Here is a 9,319-nt window from a genome sequence, read left to right on the forward strand (position 1 = left end):
GCTGTGGCTAAAACTTCCAAAACTATATTGAATAATAGGGATGAGAGTGGGCAATCTTGTCTTGTTCCTGATCTTAGTGGAAGTGGTTTCAGTCTTTCACCATTGAGAACAATGTTGGCTGTGGGTGTGTCATATATGGCCTTTATTATGTTGAGATATGTATGTTCCCTCTATGCCTACTTTCTTCTGGGTTTTTGTCATAAATGGGTGTTGAATTTTGTCGAAAACTTTTTCTTCATCTGTTGAGATGATCATATGGTGTTTATCCTTCAGTTTGTTAATATGGTGTAACACATTGATTGATTTGCATATATTGAAGAATCCTTGCATTCTGGGATAAACCCCACTTGATCATTGTGTATGATACTTGTCATGTGCTGTTGGATTCAGTTTGCTAGTATTTTGTTGAGGATTTTTGCAATGATATTCATCAGTGATATTGGCCTGTAGTTTTCTTTCTTTGTGACGTCTTTTTCTGGTTTGGGTATCAGGGTGATGGTGGCCTCTTAGAAGGAGTTTGGGTGTGTTCCTCCCTCTGCTATGTTTTGGAAGAGTTTGAGAAGGACAGGTGTTAGCTCTTCTCTAAATGTTTGATAGAATTCGCCTGAGAAGCCATCTGGTCCTGGGCTTTTGTTTGTTGGAATATTTTTAATCACAGTCTCAATGTCAGTGCTTGTGATTGGTCTGTTTATATTTTCTGTTTCTGCCTGGTTCAGTCTCAGAAGGTTGTGCTTTTCTAAGAATTTGTCCATTTCTTCCAGGTTGTCCATTTTATTGGCATATAGTTGCTTGTAGTAGTCTCTCAGGATCCTTTGTATTTCTGCAGTGTCAGTTGTTACTTCTCCTTTTTCATTTCTAATTCTATTGATTTGAGTCTTCCCCCTTTTTTCTTGATCAGTCTAGCTAATGGTTTATCAATTTTGTTTATCTTCTCAAAAACCAGCTTTTAGCTTTATTGATCTTTGCTATCGTTTCCTCCATTTCTTTTTCATTTATTTCTGACCTGATCTTTATGATTTCTTTCCTTCTGCTAACTTTGGGGTTTTTTTGTTCTTCTTTCTCTAATTGCTTTAGGTGTAAGGTTAGGTTGTTTATTTGAGATGTGTCCTGTTTCTTAAGGTAGGATTGTATTGCTATAAACTCTCTTAGAACTGCTTTTGCTGCATCCCATAGGTTTTGAATCATCGTGTTTTCATTGTCATTTGTTTCTAGGTATTTTTTGATTTCCGCTTTGATTTCTTCAGTGATCTCTTGGTTATTAAGTAGTGTATTGTTTAGCCTCCATGTGTTTGTATATTTTACAGATTTTTTCCTGTAATTGATATCTAGTCTCATAGTGTTGTGGTTGGAAAAGATACCTGATATGATTTCAATTTTCTTAAATTTGCCAAGGCTTGATTTGTGACCCAAGATATGGTCTATCCAGGAGAATGTTCCATGAGCACTTGAGAAAAATGTGTATTCTGTTGTTTTTGGATGGAATGTCCTATAAATATCAATTAAGTCCATCTTGTTTAATGTATCATTTAAAGCTTGTGTTTCCTTATTTATTTTCATTTTGGATGATCTGTCCATTGGTGAAGGTGGGCTGTTAAAGTCCCCTACTATGATTGTGTTACTGTCGATTTCCCCTTTTATGGCTGTTAGCATTTGCCTTATGTATTGAGGTGTTGCTATGTTGGGTGCATAAATATTTAGAATTGTTATACCTTCTTGGATTGATCCCTTGATCACTATGTAGTGTTCTTCTTTGTCTCTTGTAATAGTCTTTATTTCAAAGTCTATTTTGTCTGATATGAGAATTGCTACTCCATCTTTCTTTTGATTTCCATTTGCATGGAATATCTTTTTCCTTCCCCTCACTTTCAGTCTGTATGTGTCCCTAGGTCTGAAGTGGGTCTCTTGTAGACAGCATATATACGGGTCTTGTTTTTGTATCCATTCAGCCAGTGTCTTTCTTTTGGTTGGAGCATTTAATCCACTTACATTTAAGGTAGTTATAGATATGTATGTTACTATTACCATTTTCTTAATTGTTTTGGGCTTCTCTTTGTAGGTCTTTTCCTTCTCTTGTGTTTCCTGCATAGAGAAATTCCTTTAGCATGTGTTGTAAAGCTGGTTTGGTGGTGCTGAATTCTCTTACGTTTTGCTTGTCTGTAAAGCTTTAATTTCTCCATCGAATCTGAATTAGATCCCTGCTGGGTAGAGTAATCTTGGTTGTAGGTTTTTCCCTTTCATCACTTTAAATATGTCATGCCACTCCCTTCTGGCTTGCAGAGTTTCTGCTGAAAGATCAGCTGTTAACCCTATGGGGATGCCCTTGTATGTTATTTGTTGCTTTTCCCTTGCTGCTTTTAATAGTTTTTGTTTGTACTTCATTTTTGATAGTTTGATTAATATGTGTCTTGGCATGTTTCTCCTTGGATTTATCCTGTATGGGACTCTCTGCGCTTCCTGGATTTGATTAACTATTTTCTTTCTCATATTAGGGAAATTTTCAACTATAATCTGCTCGAATATTTTCTCAGTCCTTTTCTTTTTCTCTTTTTCTTATGGGACCCCTATAATTCAAATGTTGGTGCTTTTAATGTTGTCCCAGAACTCTTTGAGAGTGTCCCCAATTCTGTTCAACTTTTTTCTTCGTTCTGCTCTGCAGTACTTATTTCCACTATTTTATCTTCAAGGTCATTTGTCCGTTTTCTGCCTCAGTTATTCTTGTATTGATTCCTTCTAGAGAATTTTTAATTTCATTTTTTGTGTTGTTCATCATTGTTTGCTCTTTAGTTCTTCTAGGTTGTTGTTTAACGTTTCTTGTATTTTCTCCATTATATTTCCAAGATTTTGGATCATCTTTACTATCATTACTCTGAATTCTTTTTCAAGTAGACTGCCTATTTCTTCTTCATGTGTTTGATCTGGTAGGTTTTTACCTTGCTCCTTCATCTGCTGTGTGTTTCTCTGTCTTCTCATTTTGCTTAACTTACTGTGTTTGGGGTCTCCTTTTTGCGGGCTGCAGGTTCATATTTCCAGTTGTTTTTGGTGTCTGTCCCCAGTGCCTAAGTTTGGTTCAGTGGGTTGTGTAGGCTTCCTGGTGGAGGTGTCTAGTGCCTGTGTTCTGGTGGATGAGGCTGGGTCGTGTCTTCTGGTGGGCAGGACCGCGTCCAGTGGTGTGTTTTGGGGTGTCTGTGACGTTATTTTGATTTTAGGCAGCCTCTCTGCTAATGGGTGTAGTTGTGTTCCTGTCTTGCTATTTGTTTGTCATAGGGTGTCCATCACTGTAGCTTACTGGTCGTTGAGTGGATCTGGGTCTTAGTGTTGAGATGGAGATCTCTAGGAGACCTTCTCCTGTTTGATATTACGTGGAGCCGGGAAGTCTCTGGGACCAATGTCCTGAACTCGGCTCTCCCACCTCAGAGGCACAGACCTGACACCCGGTCAGAGCACCAAGACCCTGGCCGCCACATGGCTCAGAAGAAAAGAGAGAAAAAAAGAAAGAAAGAAAGAAAAAATAAAATAAAGTTATTAACATAAAAAATAATTATTAAAAATAAAAAAATTAAAAAGCAATAAAAAAAGAAAGAAAGAAAACAAACCAAAAAAAAACAAATCCACCAATGATAACAAGCACTAAAAACTATACTAAAAAAAAGAAACAACAAACAATCCGGCAGGCAGAACCCTAGGACAAATGGTAAAAGCAAAGCTATACAGACAAAATCACACAAAGAAGCATAGACATACACACTCACAAAAAGAGAAAAAGGAAGAAACAATATATATCATTGCTCCCAAAGTCCACTGCCTCAATTTTGGGATGATTTATTGTCTATTTAAGGTATTGCACAGACGCAGGGTACAAACATCAAGTTGATTGTGGAGATTTAACCTGCTGCTTCTGAGGCTGCTGGGAGAGTTTTCCCTTTCTCTTCTTTGTTCGCACAGCTCCTGGGGTTCAGCTTTGGATTCGGCCCTGCCTCTGTGTGTAGGTCTTTGAGGGCATTTGTTCTTCACTCAGGACGGGGTTAAAGGAGCAGCTAATTAGTGGGCTCTTGCCCACTTAGGCTGGGGGGAGGGAGGGGTACGGAATGCGGGGTGAGCCTGTGGCGGCAGAGGCCAGCATGACGTTGTAGCAGCCTGAGGGGTGCCGTGTGTTCTCCCCGGGAAGTTGTCCCTGGATCATGGGAGCCTGGCAGTGGCGGGCTGCACAGGGTCCCGGGAGGGGAGGTGTGTATAGTGACCTGTGCTTGCACACAGGCTTCTTGGTGGCTGCAGAAGCAGCCTTAGCATCTCATGCCCATCTCTAGGGTCTGTGCTGATAGCCGTGGCTCGCACCCGTCTCTGGAGCTCATTTAGGCGGTGCTCTGAATCCCCTCTCCTCGCGCACCTGGAAACAATGGTCTCTTGCCTCTTAGGCAGGTCCAGACTTTTTCCTGGACTTCCTCCCGGCTAGCCGTGGCGCACTAGCCCCCTTCAGGCTGTGTTCACGCAGCGAACCCCAGTGCTCTCCCTGGGATCTGACTTCCGAAGCCCGAGCCTCAGCTCCTAGCTCCCGCCCACCCCGGCGGGTGAGCATACAAGCCTCTCGTGTTGGTGAGTGCAGTTTGGCACCGATCCTGTGTGCGGGCATCTCTCCACTTTGCCCTCCATACCCGTTTCTGTGCTCTCCTCTGCAGCTCCGAAGCTCCCCCTACCCCCCGACGCCCACAGTCTCCACCTGTGAAGGGGCTTCCTAGTGTGTGGAAACCTTTCCTCCTTCACGGCTCCCTCCCTCTGGTGTACGTCCCGTCCCTATTCTTTTGTCTCTGTTTTTTCTTTTTTCTTTTGCTATACCCAGGTACGTGGGGAATTTTTTTGCCTTTTGGAAAGTCTGAGGTCTTCTGTCAGCGTTCAGTAGGTGTTCTGTAGGAGGTGTTCCACGTGTAGATGTATTTCTGATGTATTTGTGGGGAGGTAGGTGATCTCCACGTCTTACTCTTCCGCCATCCTGTAGGTCTCCTGGTAGTCTTTTTAATAACTGCTTTTGTCACCCGGTTAAGTCATGCAGTTACCAAGTAGTTAGAAATTTCTGAAAGGATATTATTGTTAACAGAAGAAAAGCTCATTCTTACATAAATAATATCCAGTACTTCATTGGGACCCTACTGTTCAAAAGGCCCTGGCCAAGCAACTTCCAAACAAAACACAACACCAGGTTGTTTCCAGCCCACTGGGAATGACGCCGTGTACAGAAGAAGAGGCCTCTAAGTGAGGACATAAATTCAGGGTGAGTCAGGGCCATTGGCAATGCTTAGAATCACCAGCCAGGCTCCAAAGAGGGAGCCCAAGTTTTTTTTTTTCTGGGGCACTGTACTTGAATTATTGTTCAATTAGTCAACACAATAGATCTTCAAAAGAGGACAATTAATTAACATGTTAAGGAGGTTACTGCACTCTTTGGACTATATGTCATAATTGTGGTTAGTAAATTCCGGCAGTCTTAACAAAATAGCCTCCATCGTTTGCAGGTATGAAGATAACTTAATTCTCTACCGGGCTTTTTATTTTTGCTGGATGACAATATGCAATTGACAAGTTATAAATGATACTGTTTTATGTTATAAAAATACTAGCATTTTTCATTTATTATGTTTACAGGCATTCACTGCTTGAGTCAAGGTTAGGCTTATACAGTGATTAAAGGCAATTTTATTACAGCAGCATGTACTTATTTTATTCTAAAAGAATAAAATGCATGAAGAGAAAGTTTTTTTGTTTGTAACCTGTAAAATTGAGTTATTTTGCTGATTTAAAATACCAATAACTCACTTGAGGACCATGCTAACTCCTGGAAATGCCATATACCTGCTTCTTAAATGTGTCCAAGTACCTGATAGATCTGTCCAGAGCTGAAGTGGCAAGTGACTGACTGCTCTTGGACAAAAGGTGCTTTCCCAGGGCTACAGCTGACTGTGCTGGGAAACAGCCATGGAACAAGGCAGCACAGGCAGAGGGAAAAGACTACTTAAAGGCAAAATGCCCAAATGGCTCTCTGACATAGCTATTTCTACTATCACTTATTAGCTTATATATGATCCCCTAACTTTTTTCTTAAGGGGCTGATTTGGATTGACTTGTTGAGAATGGTGTCTATTATCTATTAAGTCATGAGAGAGAGATTTCTGTGGTTACATGTAAACTTGTGATAGGTCTGCAGATGAAGAGGTGAAGAGGGTAGTGGAGAAGTCAGCCGCAGTCCCGTCCGGTCTATGTGAAGGTCACACCAGCTTCATTGTACACCTTCAAGTCTTTCTCGATGGCGCTGACTTAAGCAGCTGTTCTCAGGTCCAATCCCAGGTTATACTTCATGGCTGTGCACATGATTTGCCTGGCAGAGCGCTCCATGGTGTAAGCTAAGCCAGACTGCACGATGTCTTTCTCAGAGGCATGCAATATCCTGTCTTGGAACTGTGCTGTGGGTACAATGGGAATAGTTCCACCGTGCTTTCCAAATTTCCTTTCCAAACTCTCTTGAACAGACATGAGCAAGTGGTAGTTACAATCCCTTTCATATTTGAAGGTCTAACGGCCATAGCTGACATGATTTAGATTCTTCAGCCACTCAAAGTAAGATACTGTCACTTCTCCAGCATTCAAGTAGAGATCTGGAATAACCATGATGTTCTTCTCTAGGAAAATCTTATCAGCTTCTGGAGTTGTCAGTCCGTTGGCACCTTCAGCAATAATCTTGACTTCTTAACTTTGACTCTGGGTGTATTGGACTTGGTCAGCTGCTTCTCGCTGGCAGCAGGGATCAGTATGTCACAGTCCGCCTCCAAGATGCTCTCTTCATAGATCTTTGCTTCACTCCACCAGCTTGTCCTCCAAGATGCTGGTGCCGTGGTCGAGGAAGGCCCTCCACCATCTTGAAGAAGTTGGGGTTGTCCTCGCCGTCAGCCGCTGCCTCGCTGTAGTGTCGCCGGCCGGGTGACGTGAGCCCTGGCTGCGGGGCGGCAGCGGCTGCGGCGGGCTGCCCGCGAGCCCGGCCCAGCAGCCGCGGCCGAGTTGGCCGCCGCCGAACCTAGGGCTGTGGGCCCGACATGGGACAGCAGTAGTGCTTCACCCAGGCACCAGTACATGGCGGCAGGACGGAGGCTGCGGAGGAGAGGTGCTTTCACAGGCCCGGGGACGGACAGAGAGTTTTGTAAGTCTTAATGTAGGAGCCCCATCAAGTGATGCTGAGCACGGCATCACTTCCGAGCGGAGGTGGTGGCCGGTGTGTCATAAGACTCATCTACCTGTGGGGAGCTCAGGCGGACAACCCCACCGACATTTTCATTTCCTTATGAAAATCAACTATGGACGCTTTGAGGAACAGAATACCAATTAGGACATTTGGGGCATGAAAGTAATTTAGTGGGTGAAGATACAAAAATATCATCATCACTTCTGTTGCTTACAGCAAATTAGCAGGTGGCCCAGAGAATGAGAGAGCTGATGAACATTGTGCATTCAAGAGCCAATTTCCCCAAGGTGCAACAAGAAAACACGTTCATCATGGAAGCAGGCATAGCTTCTGGACATTTCAGCACTTATCTTAAAAAGTGTGGAAATAACTTTTGCTTTAATGTGAATCAGATCTAAAGCTGGGTAATAATTTTCTTCTTCATTTGAGTTGCCTTTAACTCTCAATTCAAAACTATATTACATTGATTAGAAACATACAGAAATCAAACTGAACAATTATTCACACACATTTTATGATAGATAGAAAGCCACTTTATACTTTACCTTTATGAATGACAATTTAAAGAGGCTTACAGGTGATTGGATCACCCTAGCCAATTTACATAAATGCAATTTGTGGAGACATTTATATTGCCAAATTGGATGAGGTACATTTCTGAGTTTGCATAAGGTGTTCTGCAAATTGTTCCATTTTCTTACTGTACGCCCCAGGTTTCTCAACACAGGAACTCTATTGATTTACATTCTCTGTGTGGGAAATGATTGATGGAACTGAATGAAGGATTCAGTGTAAAAGATGAGCATCACTGAGCAGAAACAGGCTTCAAAGTGACTTGCCTTATCAGAAGCCCAAAATGATTCATCTATAATAATTAAAACAGTGTGATGCTGGCATAAATAGATCAGTTAAACAATTTACATGATCTTTAAAGAGACTCTGATGTGATGCATATAATAAAATGAAAAGGAATAGATTATTTTTAAAAAATCATTGGGCTATTGTCTATATAAATAAGCGCACACAAACACACGTGCACACATATACTCCTTAGAATTCTTATCTAACATCACAAGAAAAAAATATTCTGAGCTCTTTTAAACATCTATACTTACACTTATACTTAAATCGTAGATATCAAAAAAATCTACAAATATATTAGGCTAACAAATAGATAAGAAAGGTATTTATAATTTTTAAAAAATTTTCAGAAGAAATAATACAATAACCCCTAGTATACTTAGCCCTATAAAACATATCTTCTGTACATCAAAGGCACTGCAAAGAATTAAAGATCAAATGACAAACTAAGAAAAACCTTTACAACATTTATTACAGAATAATAGTTAATATAGGGATATTTAAAGTATGCATATATCATACAAATCTTGAGAAAAAACAGTAAATAAAATAAAATAGGAAAATGATATGGATGGATATTTTAAAGGAAATTGAAATACTGATAATTACTAAAAGATAAATTATCCAGTAATAAAAAATATATCAATTAAATACCAGGCTGCAATGAACACTCAGAATCTTTCTGCAGATTGAGTGCATTGTGAGACAGAGGGGAGGAGTGTACTTATTACCCTGGCTCCATCCTTGCCAACTCACCTGGTTTGATTGTTCCCTTCTATCGATGGCCACAGCTCCTGCCAACTGTCACTTTCTATTTAGCGATTTCCTCAGGTTTCAGACAATCACCCAGCCCTTTGCCCCTACAGAAGAGGTGGCATAGGTTTTTCATGTGGCTGGCCTCAGAGTACCATAGCTTTCTTATGTGGCTGGCCTCAAAGTACCATACCCTGTTGGTTGTCCCTAACATTTTCCCACACCTTTGTAAAGAGCACCTCAATTACCCTACTGAGTTTACCATCAGTTTACTGTTAAGATATATCAAAATAAATGGGAAAACACCTCTTTTTTGTTACAGAATCTTGACATTATCTTAAGAAAATTATATTTTAGCCCATATTCCAGTTTGAATTTCTTCCCACGCTTTATGCACTTATCTGTAAAATTTTAAATGGATATTAATTTAAATATTAAATGAACAAAGATTTATTTCCCATTACATCAATTTTTAAAAATACA

General features: G+C 40.8%; 1 pseudogene; it reads right to left on the reverse strand.

The window, feature by feature from the left end:
* Nucleotides 1–6,134: 6,134 nt before the first annotated feature.
* LOC115857000 (glutamate dehydrogenase 1, mitochondrial-like) lies at nucleotides 6,135–7,115 on the reverse strand (annotated as a pseudogene).
* Nucleotides 7,116–9,319: the final 2,204 nt, after the last annotated feature.

This window comes from Globicephala melas, chromosome 19, assembly GCF_963455315.2.
Source record: "Globicephala melas chromosome 19, mGloMel1.2, whole genome shotgun sequence".
NCBI lineage: Eukaryota > Metazoa > Chordata > Mammalia > Artiodactyla > Delphinidae > Globicephala > Globicephala melas.